This window comes from Moschus berezovskii, chromosome 4, assembly GCF_049115385.1.
Source record: "Moschus berezovskii isolate FMDL1 chromosome 4, NW_MosBer_1.0, whole genome shotgun sequence".
Taxonomy (NCBI): Eukaryota; Metazoa; Chordata; class Mammalia; order Artiodactyla; family Moschidae; genus Moschus; species Moschus berezovskii.
In genome coordinates this window covers 58935506-58953791 of record NC_142463.1, presented here as the reverse complement: position 1 = coordinate 58953791, position 18286 = coordinate 58935506, and the positions used below count along the sequence as shown (strand labels likewise).

At 37.6% G+C, this 18286-nt stretch overlaps 1 long non-coding RNA gene across 1 annotated transcript in view; it reads left to right on the top strand.

The window, feature by feature from the left end:
* LOC148778054 (uncharacterized) overlaps positions 1-17524 on the top strand; it is a 49767-nt gene extending 32243 nt beyond the window's left edge. Inside the window, exon 3 of the long non-coding RNA XR_016037117.1 lies at positions 13023-17524. This is a non-coding gene — a long non-coding RNA (uncharacterized LOC148778054). The remainder of the gene's footprint in view (positions 1-13022) is intronic.
* Positions 17525-18286: the final 762 nt, after the last annotated feature.

Sequence of the window (18286 nt, the reverse complement as noted above, 5' to 3'; positions counted from 1 at the left end):
CCATGTTTATATGACTGCTGGCTACTCAGTATGTTAAGCTTTGGTCTGGTTTCAGGTAGTCCTATGATTAAATACGGCAGAGAAGGCAATGGCAAGCCACTCCAGTACTATTGCCTAGAAAACCCCATGGATGGAGGAGCCTGGTAGGCTGCAGTCCATGGGGTCGCTAAGGGTCGGACACGACTGAGCGACTTCACTTTCACTTTTCACTTTCACACATTGGAGAAAGAAATGGCAACCCACTCCAGTATTCCCGCCTGGAGAATCCCAGGGATGGGGGAGCCTGGTGGGCTTCCGTCTATGGGGTCACACAGAGTCGGACACTACTGAAGTGACTTAGCAGCAGCAGCAGCAGCATGATTAAAGGCCTATTTCCTAATAGTCTAGGGCAGTCTGTAGTGACATGCAGAGAAGGCAATGGAAGGAGACAAGTTCAGCAGTTCCTCAAGAATCTTAAAGACAATACATAGAGCCTTTGACATAGCTGTGAGGCATCCTAGCAATTTAAAGTAATAATTTTTCCTAAGTGGATAACGTTAGACAGATGTTCAGTAAAATATTAGATAGTTTAGATAATTAGATATGGGCTTTCTTGAGATTCTTCACAACCCAAAATCCGAAAAAAAAATACGAACCAACCAGAATTCTCAAATTTTCCAAGAGACTGTCTATAAAGGAATCAGAAGAAACAATGTGTTTATCTACTTTTTCTCTCGATCTTGACATCTAAGAGTAGAAGGGAGAAAAAAGATGTCTGGAATTCAATGTGAAATTTATTTTAAAAAATCTGCTATTATGGATTTACTCCCAATCACTCCTTGACTATATGATTATGTATTATGACAGTGTCATAATACCAATTTTTGATGGGATGTCAGAAACATTTTATAAGTCTGTGGTTCTCTGAAAACTCAAGTGCTTTTGTAACTCCATAAAGTTACTATAATAGGCTTTATTCTTTCTTTTAAATGACTGTCAGAGGGACCTACCATTATCTTGACACTTATATTTGAGAAACTTTTGCTGGAGCTCTTATACACCTTCATGGCAGCATTCAATTTCTAGGCTCTTTTGCAGATTCCTCTTTCTGCTTCTCATTATGCCTAACCAGCTGAATGTTTTGTCTGTTTTGATCAGCAAGTTTAGAAGTGAGCTGAATTCTGAACATTTTTTGCACGGTTTTCCAGTTATGTTTAAGAAATATTTACTGAAGCTCTGGACTCGTAAAAATAAAGTGGGTTTTGAGATTTTATTAATGTAATTGAAGAGGAACTGTTGCCCATTGTTACTATATCCAAAACATTTCAGAAGTACAAGCAAAGAAATATGTCTCTATCATCAGAAATTAATATGAAATCATGTTCTTCTGTCATATAGAAAATTTGTCATAGATTTTATCTGCAATAAAAGCTATGTCAGTGGTGCCATATAATACATTTGCAAAGGTTAGATATATTTTAACCCTCATCTGTGACCAAAATTACAACAGTAAGTTACCCACTAAAACACCAATGAAAGACTGTTAAGATCTAGAAAGTTTCTTCAGATGTAAATGAAAAATTACATAGGAATTTACACATTGTAGCACAGTTCAGTTCAGTTGCCTAGTCGTGTCCAACTCTTTGCAACCCTATGGACTGCAACAAACCAGGCTTCCGTGACCATAACCAACTCCCGTAGCCTACTCAAACTCATGTCCATTGAGTCAGTGATGCCTTCCAACCATCTCATCCTCTGTTGTCCCCTTCTCCTCCTGCCTTCAATCTTTCCCAGCATCAGGGTATTTTCAAATGAGTCGGTTCTTCACATCAGATGGCCAAAGTATTGGAGTTTCAGTTTCAGCATTAGTCCTTCCAATGAACAGTCAGGATTGATTTCCTTTAGGATGGACTGGATGGATCGCCTTGCAGTCTAAGAGACTCTCAAGAGTCTTCTCCAATACCACAGTTCAAAAGCATAAATTCTTTGGCACTCAGCTTTCGTTATAGTCCCATTTTCACATCCATACATGACTACTGGAAAAAATCATAGCTTTGACTAGACAGACCTTTGTAGGTAAAGTAATGTCTCTGCTTTTTAATATGCTGTCTAGGTTGGTCATAGCTTTTCTTCCAAGGAGTAAACGTCTTTTAATTTCATGGCTGCAGTCACCATCTGCAGTGATTTTCTGTCTGTTCCGATCCGTTCTGTCGCTCAGTCGTGTCCGACTCTTTGCGACCCCTTGGACTGTAGCCTACCAGACTTCTCCGTCCATGGGATTCACCAGGCAAGAATACTGGAGTGGGTTACCGTTTCCTTCTCCAGGGGATCTTCCTGACCCAGGGATCTAACCCGGGTCTCCCACATTGGAGGCATACGCTTTAACCTCTGAGGGAGCCCCCCAAAATAAACTCACTGTTTCCACTGTTTCCCCATCTATTTGCCATGAAGTGATGGGACCAGATGCCATGATCTTAGTTTTATGAATGTTGAGCTTCAAGCCAACTTTTTCACTCTCCCCTTTCACTTTCATCAAGAGTCTCTTTAGTTCTCCTTTGCTTTCTGCCATAAGGGTGGTGTCATCTGCATATCTGAAGTTATTGATATTTCTGTGGCAATCCTGATTCCAGTTTGTACTTCATCCAGCCCAGCATTTTGCATGATGTACTCTGTATATAAGTTAAATAAGCAGGGTGACAATATACAGCCTCGATGTACTGCTTTCCTGATTTGGAACCAGTCTGCTGTTCCATGTCCAGTTCTAACTGTCGCTTCTTAACCTGCATACAGATTTCTCAGGAGGCAGGTAAGGTGGTCTGGTATTCCCATCTCTTCAAGAATTTTCCAGTTTGTTGTGATCCACACACTGTGGGGCCATATTAAAGAATGTCCTTGAAATGATAAATTTATTACACAAGTAAAAAATGCATGATTACAAATTCCATTAATCTCACGTCCTTCTCTTGAATTTGTGTTTTTTTAAGTCCAGAGAGATTATGCTGTCTTATTGGTTAACTTCTCACAAAGGCCTATGAAAACAGCAGCCATATTACTTTAATGACTTCCTTTTTGAAATGTATATTGTTACAAGACAGGCTGCTTATTTAACTTACATGCAGAGTACGTCATGAGAAACACTGGGTTGGAGGAAGCACAAGCTGGAATCAAGACTGCCGAGAGAAATATCAATAACCTCAGATATGCAGATGACACTACCCTTATGGCAGAAAGTGAAGAGGAACTAAAGAGCCTCTTGATGAAAGTGAAAGAGGAGAGTGAAAAAGTTGGCTTAAAGCTCAACATTCAGAAAACAAAGATCATGGCATCTGGTCCCATCACTTCATGGCAAGTAGATGGGGAAACAGTGGAAACAGTGGCTGAATATTTTTCTGGGCTCCAAAATCACTGCAGATGGTGACTGCAGCCAGGAAATTAAAAGACACTTACTCCTTGGAAGGAAAGTTATGACCAATCTAGACAGCATATTAAAAAGCAGAGACACTACTTTGTCAACAAAAGTCCATCTAGTCAAGGCTATGGTTTTTCCAGTGGTCATGTATGGATGTAAGAGTTTGACTAAAAGAAAGCTAAGCACCAAAGAATTGATGCTTTTGAACTGTGGTGTTGGAGGAAACTCTTGAGGGTCCCTTGGATTGCAAGGAGATCCATCCAGTCCATCCTAAAGGAGATCAGTCCTGGGTGTTCATTGGAGGGACTGATGTTGAAGCTGAAGCTCCAATACTTTGGCCACCTGATGTGAAGAACAGACTCATTTGAAAATACCCTGATGTTGGGAAAGATTGAGGGCAGGAGGAGAAGGGGACAATGGAGGATGAGATGGTTGGATGGCATCACTGATTCAATGGACGTGGGTTTGGGTGGACTCCGGGAGTTGGTGATGGACAGGGAGGCCTGGCGTGCTGCGGTTCATGGGGTTGCAGAGAGTTGGACATGACTGAGCAACTGAGCTGAACAAGACAGGCATGCTGCTGCTGCTATGTTGCTTCAGTCATGTCCGACTCTGTGTGACCCCACAGACGGCAGCCCACCAGGCTCCTCTGTCCTTGGGATTCTCCAGGCAAGAATACTGGAGTGGGTTGCCAGTTCCTTCTCTTATGTATGCACGCATGCTAAGTCGCTTCAGTCGTGTCCGACTCTGTGCAACCCTATGGAAAGCAGCCCACCAGGCTCCTTCATCCACAGGATTCTTAGGCAAGAATACTGGAGTGGGTTCCCGTTTCCGTCTCCAACAAGATAGGCATAATGAACAGCAATGTCTCAGCAATGTAGGTTTTGTTTCTCTAGATTTCAATTTTCATAATTGATATAATTCTCTGTTTTTAAGTGAGTGAAATTTGTTCAGTCTTGTCTGACTCTTTGTGACCACATGGACTTAGTTCATGGAATTCTCTAGGCCAGAATACTGGAGTGGGTTGCCTTTCCCTTCTCCAGGGGATCTTCCCAACCCAGGGATCATACCCGTCTCCCACATTGCAGGCGGATTGTTTACCAGCTGAGCCACAAGGGAAACTCTATTTTTAAATCCTGCTAATTATAAAAACAAATAGAATGGTAAATATTTGTAGCTGGATGGATTCTTTGGAAAATTAAAGCCACTGATATTCACTTTTGTAAAACTGCAGTATCTCTTGTTTCCTTACTATTTATATTTCCTAGTGTAACTTTCAGTTCAGTTCAGTTCAGTTCAGTCGCTCAGTCGTGTCCGACTCTCCGCGACCCCATGAATCACAGCACGCCAGGCCTCCCTGTCCATCACCAACTCCCGGAGTTCACTCAAACTCATGTCCACAGAATCGGTGATGCCATCCAGCCATCTCATTCTCCGTCGTCCCCTTCTCCTCCCGCCCCCAACCTTTCCCAGCATCAGAGTCTTTTCCAGTGAGTCAACTCGTCTCATGAGGTGGCCAAAGTATTGGAGTTTCAGCTTTAGCATCAGTCCCTCCAATGAACATCCAGGATTGATCTCCTTTAGAATGGACTGGTTGGATCTCCTTGCAGTATAAGGGACTCTCAAGAGTCTTCTCCAACACCACAGTTCAAAAGCATCGATTCTTCGGCGATCAGCTTTCTTCACAGTCCAACTCTCACATCCATACATGACCACGGGAAAAACCATTGCCTTGACTAGACGGACCTTGGTCGGCAAAGTAATGTCTCTGCTTTTTAATATACTATCAAGGTTGGTCATAACTTTCCTTCCAAGGAGCAAGCGTCTTTTAATTTCATGGCTGCAATCAGCATCTGCAGTGATTTTGGAGCCCAAAAAAACAAAGTCTGACACTGTTTCCACTGTTTTTCCAGTAACTTTACAGACAGAATTTACTTTCTTCTTTAATTGCATATTATATTTTTATATTTTGAGCTGAATTTCAGATGCTACAACTTTTCTATCAGGCATTTCAGCAACTGCTGAGCAGCTACAAGACATATATTTAAGTTACTATAACCAAAACTTATTTATAAGAGAACGATTATTCAGAACAAGCTAGATAAATAAAGTGCTTTCTTAGGCTTTCTTTTTCACTGGATGTACATAAGAAACAAATACTAGTTACATTTAAGGAAATCCATGTAAAATTATATATATATGTGTGTGTATATATATATATATATATTTTTTTTTTTTTTTAATAACCCAGACAGTATAATTGTCCAAGCAACTGTGTGTTTTGATTAAGCCTCAGGCTGGCTGCTGGTCATTTCATTCTGATGGTCAGAATATATTTTGAATACAAGTTGATTTAATTTCGCTGGTTTAATCCACAGTTTCAACTTTTGCCTTTTTCTTTTAAAACAAATTTCATAAAATCATCTGCAGAAGCCTTGTTTTGATTACCCTTTATCCTTTAGCCTTAGATCAATATCAGTTTTTTTTCCCTTTTTCATAATCCATTATAGAAAAACTAGAGATTTCTTCAGCATGACCAAAACTCTACATTATGTTTGCAATTTTCCGTAAGATTTGTATAGTATAAAATAAAAATGTTTGCTTTAAGAGACATCTGTTATAAATAAAATATCAGTGTAAATTTTCAAGAGAGCTGCACAACTGCTTTAAAGGCTCAAAACAAGAGCCTACTAGAGTGAGTTCCAGCATTTTGTGATTTTCCAATGAGTCAACAGTGTTCACCTCAATGTTCTTGAACCACGCCCCCACCCCAACTATTGGTTCTTCCAACCTCTCTCCCAGCCCTTGAAATTGCAATGATATTAGCTATAATGCTTTCTATGGTCCTGCAGATCAGCTTTCATTCTCTGGGAAACATGTGGATGGTATTAAAACATGCTTCCCACTCTCACAAAATATTTCCTCAAAATACTATAGAAACTCAAACCAGTTACTTCAGATTCTGATAGTATCTTTACTGAATAGCATCAGCAAGTTTGAAAGGGTCAGCCATCTTGGTCAGTGACATATATTATTTAAGAAGTTTCCAGATCTACTCATTAAAGTTCTGTCTCAGGAGAAATTTGTTAGGGAGAAGAGAGACAGACTGGCATTTCTTCTTCTAAATTTTCTTGTTAATATTCTTTAAAAACAAGTAACAGAATTCTCATAATATGGTCTTTTTGAAAGACATAATTTTTTTATTCCCTCAAGTGAAGATCTCCGTAGTGGATGCAGTCAAAAACTGAGCTGAGCAATCAATAAGTAAGAATGACAATGTTAGCCCAAATACCACTGAAGTTCAGAGGATAGCAGAGCCACTATATTAAAAATGGCCATTGAAGATTATTTTTTAAAAAGTCATTCAAAACCTCTTCATGAAGCTGTTTATATTTTTTAATACAGAAGGTGAAATTAGAGCATCAAATAGTACTTTAAATTTTGAAATATAAAATTCTGTAGAATAACAGATATATTCATGCTTTGACCTTAATAACAGCTTCAGGGCTTGATGAAGAATTATGTAAATAAAGACTCATTATTTTTCAGATAACAAGAAAGGCAGTAGGAACTTGTGTGAATATTTCTTCATTTATTTACTGCATATCTAGAATGAAAATATTTTTCAGTATTTATAGAAATATATTTTAAATTGCTTTTTCATTATAATACCCCAAAGGCAAATAATTTTATTGGAAAATTGATTTGTTATCAAATAAAATAGAGATAAAAGTTTAAAATCTTTAAACTAGTCAAAAGGTATAAATTTAGCTCACAAACACTTGAATGTGTTATAATAGATTTGTATATATATATTTAAACCTTCCCCTATTTTTTGTTCTCAAAATTGACTTTCTGTAGCAATGGGGGAAATGCTAGGTTGCCACTTTTTCAGACTGCAAGTGCCAAATGCACACAGGAATTACATGACTATCAAAACGAATTGCCACTTTTTTGTAACAAAATACTCCCCCTCTTATAAATGGTTTAATTTTTCCAAATCTCTTTGGAGTCCTTTATCTTCTCCAATGTCCTTCCCTGCAGTATGTGTGAAATTTTATCAAAAGCTTCCTTATATTTCCATAAATTACTGTGTAAGCAGAGCTGTTGCTTATCTGCCAAGGGGGCTTTTGTCCCCTTTCTTTAGCAATTTTCTCCATTTCTACTTGTGTGAAGGGCTTTCTCTGCTTTTTTTTTTTTAAAGCACCATATCTTAGTAAATAGAATAGCCTCATGACACCACAAAGAGGCAGGACATGCACTTTAGTTCATCTGTTTTTCCTCTAACAAGTATTTGGGAAGAATAATTCCTATACAATGGGACATGAAAGTGAAAGTGAAAGTTGCTCAGTCATGTCTGACTCTTTGCGACCCCATGAACTATACAGCCCATGGAATTCTCCAGGCCAGAATACTGGAGTGGGTAGACTTTCCCTTCCCCAGGGGATCTTCTCAACCCAGGGATCAAACCCAGGTCTCCCACAATGCAGGCAGATTCTTTACCAGCTGAGCCACCAGGGAAGCCCTACAGTGGGACATAGTTTTATGTTAAACATAGAAAATACATTTATTATGTTTAATGTATTTTTCTACCTTTTAAAAGTTCAATTTGGTTGTATATTTTGAATGCAATAACTATTTACTATTTTTCCAGTTATCCATTTTTAAATCCTTACAATATGTTTCATTAGGCAAACATGATAAACGTTAATCTTTTGATAGGAATTATTTTACGGGGCTCTATTGTACCTGGTTAGTCATAATTTTTGACAACCAGGCAATTATCTTTTCTATTGTGAGCTTTCTTAAAAAATATTCAAGGTTAATTGGATGAATATTATACTCTGGAAATAAGTTATGATGATATCCTATTATAGACCGTACAATCTGGAAAGAGGCTGAATATTAAGGTTGTTTTATTACTGCCACAGGCAGAGATGGAGTGAAAATTCTATTTTGGGCAGCACAGGAAAAAGGTCACTTTGAAGATCCAGACTTTAAGAAGAATTGTCACTGTAACAGAATATCTAAAAACTACGTTAAAGAAGAAAACCATAAAGCACTAGATGATGTGCCTGGGGTCTCATCAGCTGGCTGGAATTCCTTGTTTTGCACTCAATGACTTGTACTGCCATATCTCTGATCTTACGTAAATGCCACCTTAGGTATAATTTCAAAATCCTTTACAAAAATTAGACAACCCAGTGTCCCCCTTTAGCATAGATCACATATTAGCCTCACAAGTGAATTGAAAAGCAAAATAGGAAAGACGTGTCTCTGAATCTATCCATACTGAGATTATTATAATAAGAATACAAAACAGTCATATGTATCACCAAAAGACTATGTTTTAGATATTTTCCATTCTTATAGATAAAAGGTATAAGTGTCTTATACCTTTATTTTACAGGTAAAATTATCTCATTGTTGGTTAATTTTACTTATTTTTTTAACAAATAGTTGTTAGCTTTTATATACCTGACACTGTTCTAAGGACTAGGGTTATAAGAAATGAATAACACAAGACAAAAAAGCCTTCTATGGAGCTTGTATTTTAGTAGGTAGAGGCTGGAAACGAAGTAAAATAGTAAGTAAATGTATACAATATGCAGGACGGTGATACGTATAGGCAGTGGGGACCTCAGCTTTAAATTGTGTGGTCAGAGAAGTGTAACCCAGAAGACAACATTTGAGCAAAGACTCGAAGGAGGAAAAGTAAGCAGTCTTGCAGTCATTTGGGGGAAGTGTTCAGGCAGAGGGAGTATCAAGTTCAAGGCCCTGGGGAAGAAAGATGCCTGGAAAATTTAAGGAGTAGCACAGAAAGCAGTGTGAGCAAAGAGGAGATGATAAAAGGGAATTCTTGGGGGCCACCTTATATAGGACCTAGTAGGACAGGGTTAAGGGCTTTGGGTGTTACACTAAGAGAGGTAGAAAGCCATCACAGGGTTTTGAGCAGAAAGTGATATGGTACTACTTATTCTTTCAAGCATCACTGGGTAACATGTATCGAAATTAGGTTGGAGGGGTCAAGGGCAAGTAGCAGATAGGCAAGGTCAGAAGTTACTGCAGTAATCCACAGGCGAGATGATGATCAGGTTTGAAGAGAGTTCTAAAGTGCTTGTAACATTGCCTGTCACATGGTATTATAGTTATTATTATTTTCTGGTTATTATCACTAACACAAAATATAAAATATCTTTATTCCTACATCATGTTTCCAATTACTATGATATCATATTCTGATGTTAATTACTCAACGATTTCAGTAAAATTTTTGTAACTATAGTTATAAATCTTAAAAAATATTGGATTAGAGTTGCATGATATTGCTAGGCTATATCTTTTAAATATATTTCCCCTCTTGGAATATATTTAGCTCATTTAAAATATAATTCAGTTTCAATTTGCAATCCTTTTAGCTGGCAAGTCAAAGTGTCACATGAAATAAAGGGAGAGGCTTGTTAAAGTTTTAGGCTCTTAAACATTTTTTTTTTCTTTCCCAGGAGCAGCAAAATCAGGGGGAGGAGTGTGATTACAATAGCTGTCATTCAGAATTATGAATAGGGGCACTTTGGATAGAGGTTCAGATCACTGAGAGTGGGATTGGGGAGATTCAAGGGAGATAGCTATTTTTTTTTTTTAAAGATTAAATCTGGAATGCTGAATGTCCAGCTAGCTGTGAATGGGAGAAACTGAAATCAACACTGCCATCCTGCTTATTTCAACCTACATTGGAATATAGTCACTGGGTCTTAGGCAGCCTACGGAACCATCAAGTATACTGCAAATGAGTAAGAATTTTAGAGAAATTCTCCAGTAATTTGCTACCTGAAGGTGACATTAGGCATCTAAATTCAGCTCCACCATGACTGAAGTTAGATATACATATAGATATCAGTTCACCTAAAAAATATTTACTGACATGATCTAAATATGAGGACCTCTTTTAGGAACTCTCGGTGGCAGAGGTAAATAAAACAGAGTCCCTGCCTCAGTAGAATTTACTTTGTTGTAGGGGAGACACTACTACATTTAAGCAAATGTATACGTAATAAAATGTTACACTGTGATAAGGACTAGGTAGAAAAACATGAAGCAGGGTAAAGGCGTGAGAAACAGGATAAAGGAGTGAGAGAATGGGCATTTTGGGTGGGTTTTTTAGGGAAAAGATCTCTGAAGAAATGATGTAAGTATGAAGCACAAGTGCAGCAAACATGCAAGTTGTGTACCAATTTCTGGATAAAGCATTCCAGGCAGAGAAATTCCAAGTGTGAAGACTGTGAGGTGGGAATATTTCTGGTTTAATCTAGGAAGGAGTCCACATGATTCTCTACCCTCAGGGACAGAGGAGAGGAGAGGTAGGAGTCAAGGCTGATTGGGAAGAATGTTGGGTTTCCATGACATGGGAAGGCTGGATGGTTGAAATCATCAAAGTATTATGCTCTGATTTTCATTTTGAAAAGATCACTCTGTTGAGTAGGAAGAGTGGTGAAGCACAGGCAGAAAGAGAAGGTCTAACAGGCAGCTATTGCAGGTACCCAGGGAGGATCAATGCCTGGACTAAACTTGTTGCTTAGTTGCTAAGCCATGTCCAACTCTTTTGCAATGCCATGGACTGTAGCCCTCCAGGCTCCTCTGTCCATGGGATTTTTCAGGCAAGAATACTAGAGTGGGTTGCCAATTCCTCCTTTAAGGGATCTTCCCAACTCAAGGATTGAACTCATGTCTCTAGTGTCTCCTGTATAGCAGGCAGATTCTTTAGCCACTGAGCCATCAGGGAAGCCCAATCTTATCTTTAATTACAACTAAGAGATTTTGTTTGTTTGTTTTTTTAAACTAGTAACTGGTGATATTAACATTTAGTATTTATATACCAAAAATATCAAGTTGCTAGAGCTTCCCGTAGACTAATTCAGTTTTATTTTCAGAAGTGCTGACAATGCTTGACAATATTGCCTCAGTTCTAAGGGAGTACAATTTGTTATCAGTGAACCAGAAATGTCTAGATTTAGCCATTATTTTAATTGTTGTTATCTGTGTTTTTTTAATTATAAATTGTCTGTTAATCATTACCATTTTAGTTTCTTATGGGATGTCTCACTAAGCTTGCAGTGGTTGGTCATGTGTATTTGATCAAATAGTATTTTTAGATAGTAATATCCCCGAAGCATTGAATCCCAAAGTGCTGTGATTTGAATATGAATCATCCATACCCCCTGTTGCTAAAACAGATGTCTACATAATGTCCCTCCTTCATCCCTTAACTTGCTTAAGCAATGACACATTGTTACAACTGAATTCATTTTTCCACTGGAAGAACTGATCAGGTAGGGTATGTAAATTATGGAGTCTTTGCTATGATCAAATACTTTAGCTGACAGTTGATCAAATTCCTTTTGGTACACCCACAAAACTTTGTTTCTTCTAATTTCTCTTTTATATATATATTTTTCTCACGTTTTTAGATATACAAGGAAAAGTAAAAAGATATTCAAAATTTGTAGAATTCTTCCTGTGCTTCATTTTGAGTCAGACAGGTCTGCAATTAAATTCTGGCTGCGCTAATTACTAGCTGCTTGAGCACTGACAAACTACCTAACTTTATATCTCAGTTTTTTCACCTGCAAACTGGGGTAATACTTTCTAGTCTATTAGGCTACTGTGAGGATTCAGTGAGTTAGAATATATAAATTTTATTACAGGTCAAGCACTAAAGTGATTTCAAAAATACCAATAAGTAGATGGTAATAAAAAATATTAGCCAATATTTTAGTGCAATTACTGGAACAATACAAGATTTTAAAAATCATTCTGGTCAAATGTTAATAGAGTGATTTTTATGAGTTTGACATATGTGACTTTGTTATAAAAAAATATGGCTTTTAGATGTAAAGAATAAGTGAGAATTCATCTGATGTAGAAAAACACATTGTGGAGTATCTTTCCTTTATATAGGATAATTACAGAGATTTTTCATATGAGAAAATGTACTTATGGTTAAAGAGGAAACTTTGCCTCAAGAATATATCTGTTTAAGTGGAGTAAAATCCATTCTCTTCTAGAGCTATAAATGGTTATGGTTAAATGAATCTGTTAGTATATCCTAGGTGGACATTGACTCAAATGATTCTTTTTCCCTTACTTAAGCAAAAAAGACTAAAATTAATTTTGACAGATCTGGAAATTATCTAGTAACTGCTAGATTATTTTTTAAAAAACTATCCAATAGCAAGACATTTTGATTATCAGAAATCTTGTCTGAAAACAGCCCTACAGTGAAATTGAAAGGGAAAGTTGCTCAGTTGTATCCCACTCTTTGCAATCCCATGGACTATACAGTCCATGGAATTTTCTAGGCCAGAATCTTGAAGTGGATTGCCATTCTCTTCTCCAGGGGATCTTCCCAACCCAGGGATCGAACCCAGGTCCCCCGCATTGCAGACAGATTCTTTACCAGTTGAGTCATAAGGGAAGCCCAAACTAGGCCGCTAAAGAGTCTGTGGCGATAATCTGAAAATCAAATATCGCTCCAAGAAGAGAAGGACTGTCACCAGCAAAGCCCATAAACAATTCCTGGGGAATAAAAATAGAGAATCTAGGTAATAAAGTCTAACATATTTTCCTTTGTGTTTAGTTTCTGTCATATAGCAAATGTCATGCAGAGGCCTTGAACTTGGATCTTCAGACCAGAGTTTCTTGTGTGAAACAGCTGCAGCCACACGTCAGGTTGGAGGTCTGTGTGTAGAAGCACCCCTAAGGCAGCCTTAATCCAAGATGGAGGCGGCACACCATGTGCAGAGACTGTGCCTGCACCCAGCACAGCAACCTGGAGCTCAAGTAGCCTGCCTGCACCAGACCCACGAGAAGTCCACCCTTTCCCACACTGATGAAGTGAAGTAGCTCAGTTCTGTGCAACTCTGTAATCCCATGACTGTAGCTTACCAGGCTCCTCCGTCCATGGAATTTTCCAGGCAAGAGTACTGGAGTGGCTTGCCATTTCCTTCTCCAGGGGATCATCCCAACCTGGGGATCAAACCCGGGTCTCCCAAACTGCAGGCAGATGCTTTATTCGCTGAGCCACCAGGGAAGCCACGCTGATGAGAAACCATTAAACTGGCTCTGCCCACAGCCTGTCAAGGAAGGGTGTACTTCAGAGATTGCACCTCTCCCTTTTTGATGAAAGAATGAAGCTCTCCTTTGCTTCTGAACCAAACTTTATCTTGTTCTATTGGCACAAACGACAGTGGGAAGAAGGAGCCTTGTTGGGGATCAGCTCAGGTAGGTAAGTAACAGATCAGTGAAGAAATACAGGTCCTAGGTGAAAGAATTTCCTGGCCAGGTAGGGATTGGTCTGCTAACCTGCATACAAAGAAATGAGAATGGAGATTGTTTTCTCCAAAGTCCTGATGGAAACGACAACCCATTCCAGTATTCTTGTGTGGAGAACACTGGACAGAGGAGCTGGGCAGGCTACAGGTCCATGGGGTCTCAAGAGTAGGACATGTCTTAGCAACTTCACCACCACCACCAAGTCCTCATGTAAAAGATGGATTATTATTAGCATTTGCATAATATTTTCATATGTTATTAAGAACTTATAGCAATGAATTATAAATTGGGACCATGAAGGAAAAGATGAGGGTTGGAAAGGCAACTGGACCTTGTCTTTCTCTATTACTTTTTTAAAAGATGTTTATGCTTTTGGTTGTTTCAGGTCTTAGTTGCAGCATGTGGGATCTAGTTCCCTGACCAGGAATTGAACCCAGGCTCTCTGCACTGTGAGCCCTGGGAGCTGCTGGACCACCAGGAAAGTCCCTGAACCATGGTTTTTTTGCTAACATTATTTACTTTTATGCTGTGACCTGGATTGTCAGACACCCTACCCGTCTCCCCTTTCCCCACTCCCACCCCTGCCCCACCCAAATGGCTTAGTCACTAAGGTCAGTTTATATATAGTAATAGAATGGTGATAGGAAAGACCAGTGGTTATAACTGTCATTTTACTAACTAGAAAGGTTGAGAATATGGGCGAAGTTTTTAATACGATCTACAGAGTGAAGTCAAATTTGTGTGTGAGTGAATCACCTGTGTAAATAGTTGTCGCTATACCACGTTGTGCTGTTCTTATCAAAGGGCTTATGTATTGGTGAAACATCACTCTTTGATGGTCAAAATTGTGCAGCTATTAAAAAGTTAATATTCTATTTTAATGAGTCTAAAAGGCACTCAAGGCACTATAAAATTTCAATGAAAAAGAGTAGTTTTGGGGTTTTGAGACATGATTCCCTTAAGACCCAAGGCTACACTTAACGAGGCTAGATACAAAATGCATTCCAAAAATCATAAACTGGAAGTTGTAGATGAAACCTAGCCCAAGGACAAAGAGATTGGGCTCTGATGGTAAGGTTTAAGACACATGGCCCCTAATGTAAAAAAGACATTTTCTTTCTTCTGACCCTTTGCTTTGAATCGGAAAACATATAAGAGAAGGAGAAGATTTGGTTCCTGCAGCTGTGAGAAATGTAGTCACACTTAAGGAAAATGGGTCAGAGCAGAGCTCAGATTGGTTTCATGACACTCCCTGAACCTAAGCCTTAGCAGGCAAAGATTTAGAAAACACCCTGAATCCTGATGGTGATGTTCATGTGGAGTAGACAAGGGTTGTAGCTAGAGTCATGACAGTACATTCCTGAAATTCTGCCTGATTTCTGATCCCCTAGATTCCTAGCCTAGGCATGCAACAGGTCTAGAAGGACCTTTGCTAGCTTTAATCAAAGTTTATTTCCTGTGACCTTTTCATAGAAAATACTTTCATTATTCTTCACAGTAATGTTCTTGTAAACAGTATACCATATGGTTCCTATGGTTTCTCTCTTGAAGAGACAACCTAGCAGAGAGTTTAAAAGTAACTTCCTTATTTAGAGGCAGTTACCCCGGAGGTAAATTTTTAATGAAGGGCAAACATTTTTCCCCAAATTAGGAGATTATGAAGTCCTAAAAATATGGAAGCTTTCATGACAATGAAGTCTCTCATTGAAAGAGGCGAGGGATGCCGTCTTTCTTACTGTGGATGGGAATACCAATGAACTACTATAGGGACAGAAATATAGCAAAAAGGAGCCTGTGACATCTAATGTTTTCAAACATTTATAAATTAACACTTTGGGGATTATCAGAATCAGATCAGTTTTGAACCGTTTAAGCTAATGAAACTGCATCTAAGCCAAAGCATGGTTAAGAGCTAGAATAGCTAAATTTCTGCTGTAATTTACTAGTTATGTGACCTTTGGCAAATTATTTAATCAGTCAGTTTCCTTATCAATGAAATGAAGACCATAATTGAATCAACCAAATAAGGTAATTTATATGAATCAATATGGGGCTTCCCTGGTGGTTCAGTGGTGAAGAATCCCCATGCAATGCAGGAGATGTGAATTCGATCCCTGGAGCGGGAAGATCCCTGGAGGAGGGCATGGCAACTTACTTCAGTATTCTTGCCTGGAAAGTCCTACAGTCCATGAGGTTGCAAAGAGCTGGACATGACTGAAGTAGCTGAGCAACAGCACATGAGTCAATATAAGGATAGTACTTAGAAACGTGTCCAGTGCTTCATATGAATAAATACTATGTAAGAGTTAGCTCTGTTATAACTGACTAATTTCTAACAGTAGATCTTAAGTTACACCAGATTAGTTATCACTTGAAAATTACTAAAATACCTCTCTAAGGTCAGCCTTCTGCAAAGTATGAGGATAATAGAGCCAAATAGGTGCCTGTTACTATTTTTATCATTATTGTTTTGTTATAATCTCAATGTATACTGCTTAGTGTTTGTTTTTGTTGTTTGTTTTTTTCTTTTAGAGATATAAAAAGAGTGACTATTTTAATGCTTCAGTACCATTTAAGGAATTCACACATTTACTTATTCTGGAAAGTGTGCAATTGTGTTTTCTAAAACATATGGATGTTTACTATAAATGCTTCATTCCTAGGATCTGCTTTTACATGTGCAAAACAGGCATAATGATAATATTTTAACCCTGGTAGGGTAATGCATGCTATATCAATGTACATAATGTCCTCCAAGATAATTTTTATCCTAATGTTAATTATTGGAGTAAAATGAAAATGTTTAATTGAATGTAAAAATTGTTCCTATACTTATTTGTTCGCTCTCTATTCTCACTATATTTAGTATGATTACTACAAGCATAATTTCAACTGACTTCTATGAAAAAGATTTCACAGTCACCTGAAGTAACAGGCTATAGCCATCATTATGGAAAGCCCCCAAAAGGAGCTTGCAAAATCTTGTGAGGATTTCTTAAATCTTATGAAAAAAAAAGAAAGAAAGAAAAGGCAGATTTCTCCTCAAAAAGAAATCTGAAAATGTACTGGTAAAAACTAAGGCATTCTTGAATCTATTGACATTTTAAACTCACTATACCTAGATTTCTTTTATTGTTCATTTTATGTTATTTTGTATTTCGTTTCAATAGTACTTAAAAATTGCGGCATTCTCTTAAACCACAAAAACAGATGGAAATTGAGATATAAAATTTTTTTACTTTGAAAGTACTTGCAATATTGTTTCTTTTTGTAAAGGGTCACAGCAACAAAAGGTAAAATCAATGCATTAAGATAAGCTAGGATACAATATGGTGTAGTTCACCATTAGAAAATATGATTTTATTTCTATTAAAATGAATCTTGAAAATTTCACTGATCACTCTTCTCTTTTTTGTATTGTTTAGAGGATAAAGAACAGAAATACTGATGAAAAGTTAATAGGCCAAGACAGGCAAGACAAGGTTTTGAGAAACTCAGATCCTACTGTTAGTTAGTATGTCCATAAATAATATGTGAATGTTACAGTCCAACAATTTTTTGCCTATTTAGGCTACTGTAAGCTGACATATTTTATATAAAATACACATTTTTTTCCTTGCCTTCTCTTTCTGTTTTGTTATCTTCAAGTTATACTGTGTTTTTATTATTATTATTATTATAGCAACTTGGACTTTATACCAGTGAATGTGACTCTATAAAGGGCCTCTGTACTGTATTTGTCATATTTATGTTTTTAAAATAGAAGAACAGTATACCATTGAGGAAAAATAAAAACTCAGGATTGCACAATTTCAACTCATTTACAGTGTGACTTGTTTGACATTACATATAGTATACTTTTATATCACTCGTAAAACAATATTTACAATTCTTATACTACCTTTAGAATCTCAAGAATTTTAACATTTGAATTTCATGACATCTTAAGAAAATATGTTGGCTTAACGGCCACCTAGCCTAACTTGGAATTCTTGTGTAAACTTAAAAGTTCTGAACAAAGACAAGAGAACAAAATGACTTAACTAGGAGTCATTTACATGTGATACCCTTGTTCTTTTGATTTTGGAAGAATACCCTATGAAAACTTACCTATATGTGAGAATGATCAAAGATAATACTATGATATTTATAAACTTTTAAAAATACTCTGTATTAGCAATTTTCACCAAAAATATCTTTCACAAAATTGTTTATCTTCATATCCTTTTCTGGACCCGCTTCAATGGGTCACAGTTATTCTCGAATCCAATATCAAATTACACAGATACCCTCACACACATTCATAAACAAAGCAAACTGAGAAATATCAAAATTAATATGAGTTATTGTATATTTAAAAAATGCTTGGGAATTCCCTGGTGGTCCAGTGATTGGGACTTGGCACTTTCACTGCTGAGGGCACGATTCAATCCCTGGTCCAGAATTAAGATCCTCCCACCCCAAAATGCCTGAAAGATAAAACTAGAAAAAGGACTACTTATACAGCTGTGGAAGGTCTCACCATATTTTCCATGGACTCTCCTAACCATCAATATTCAGTGAAAGATG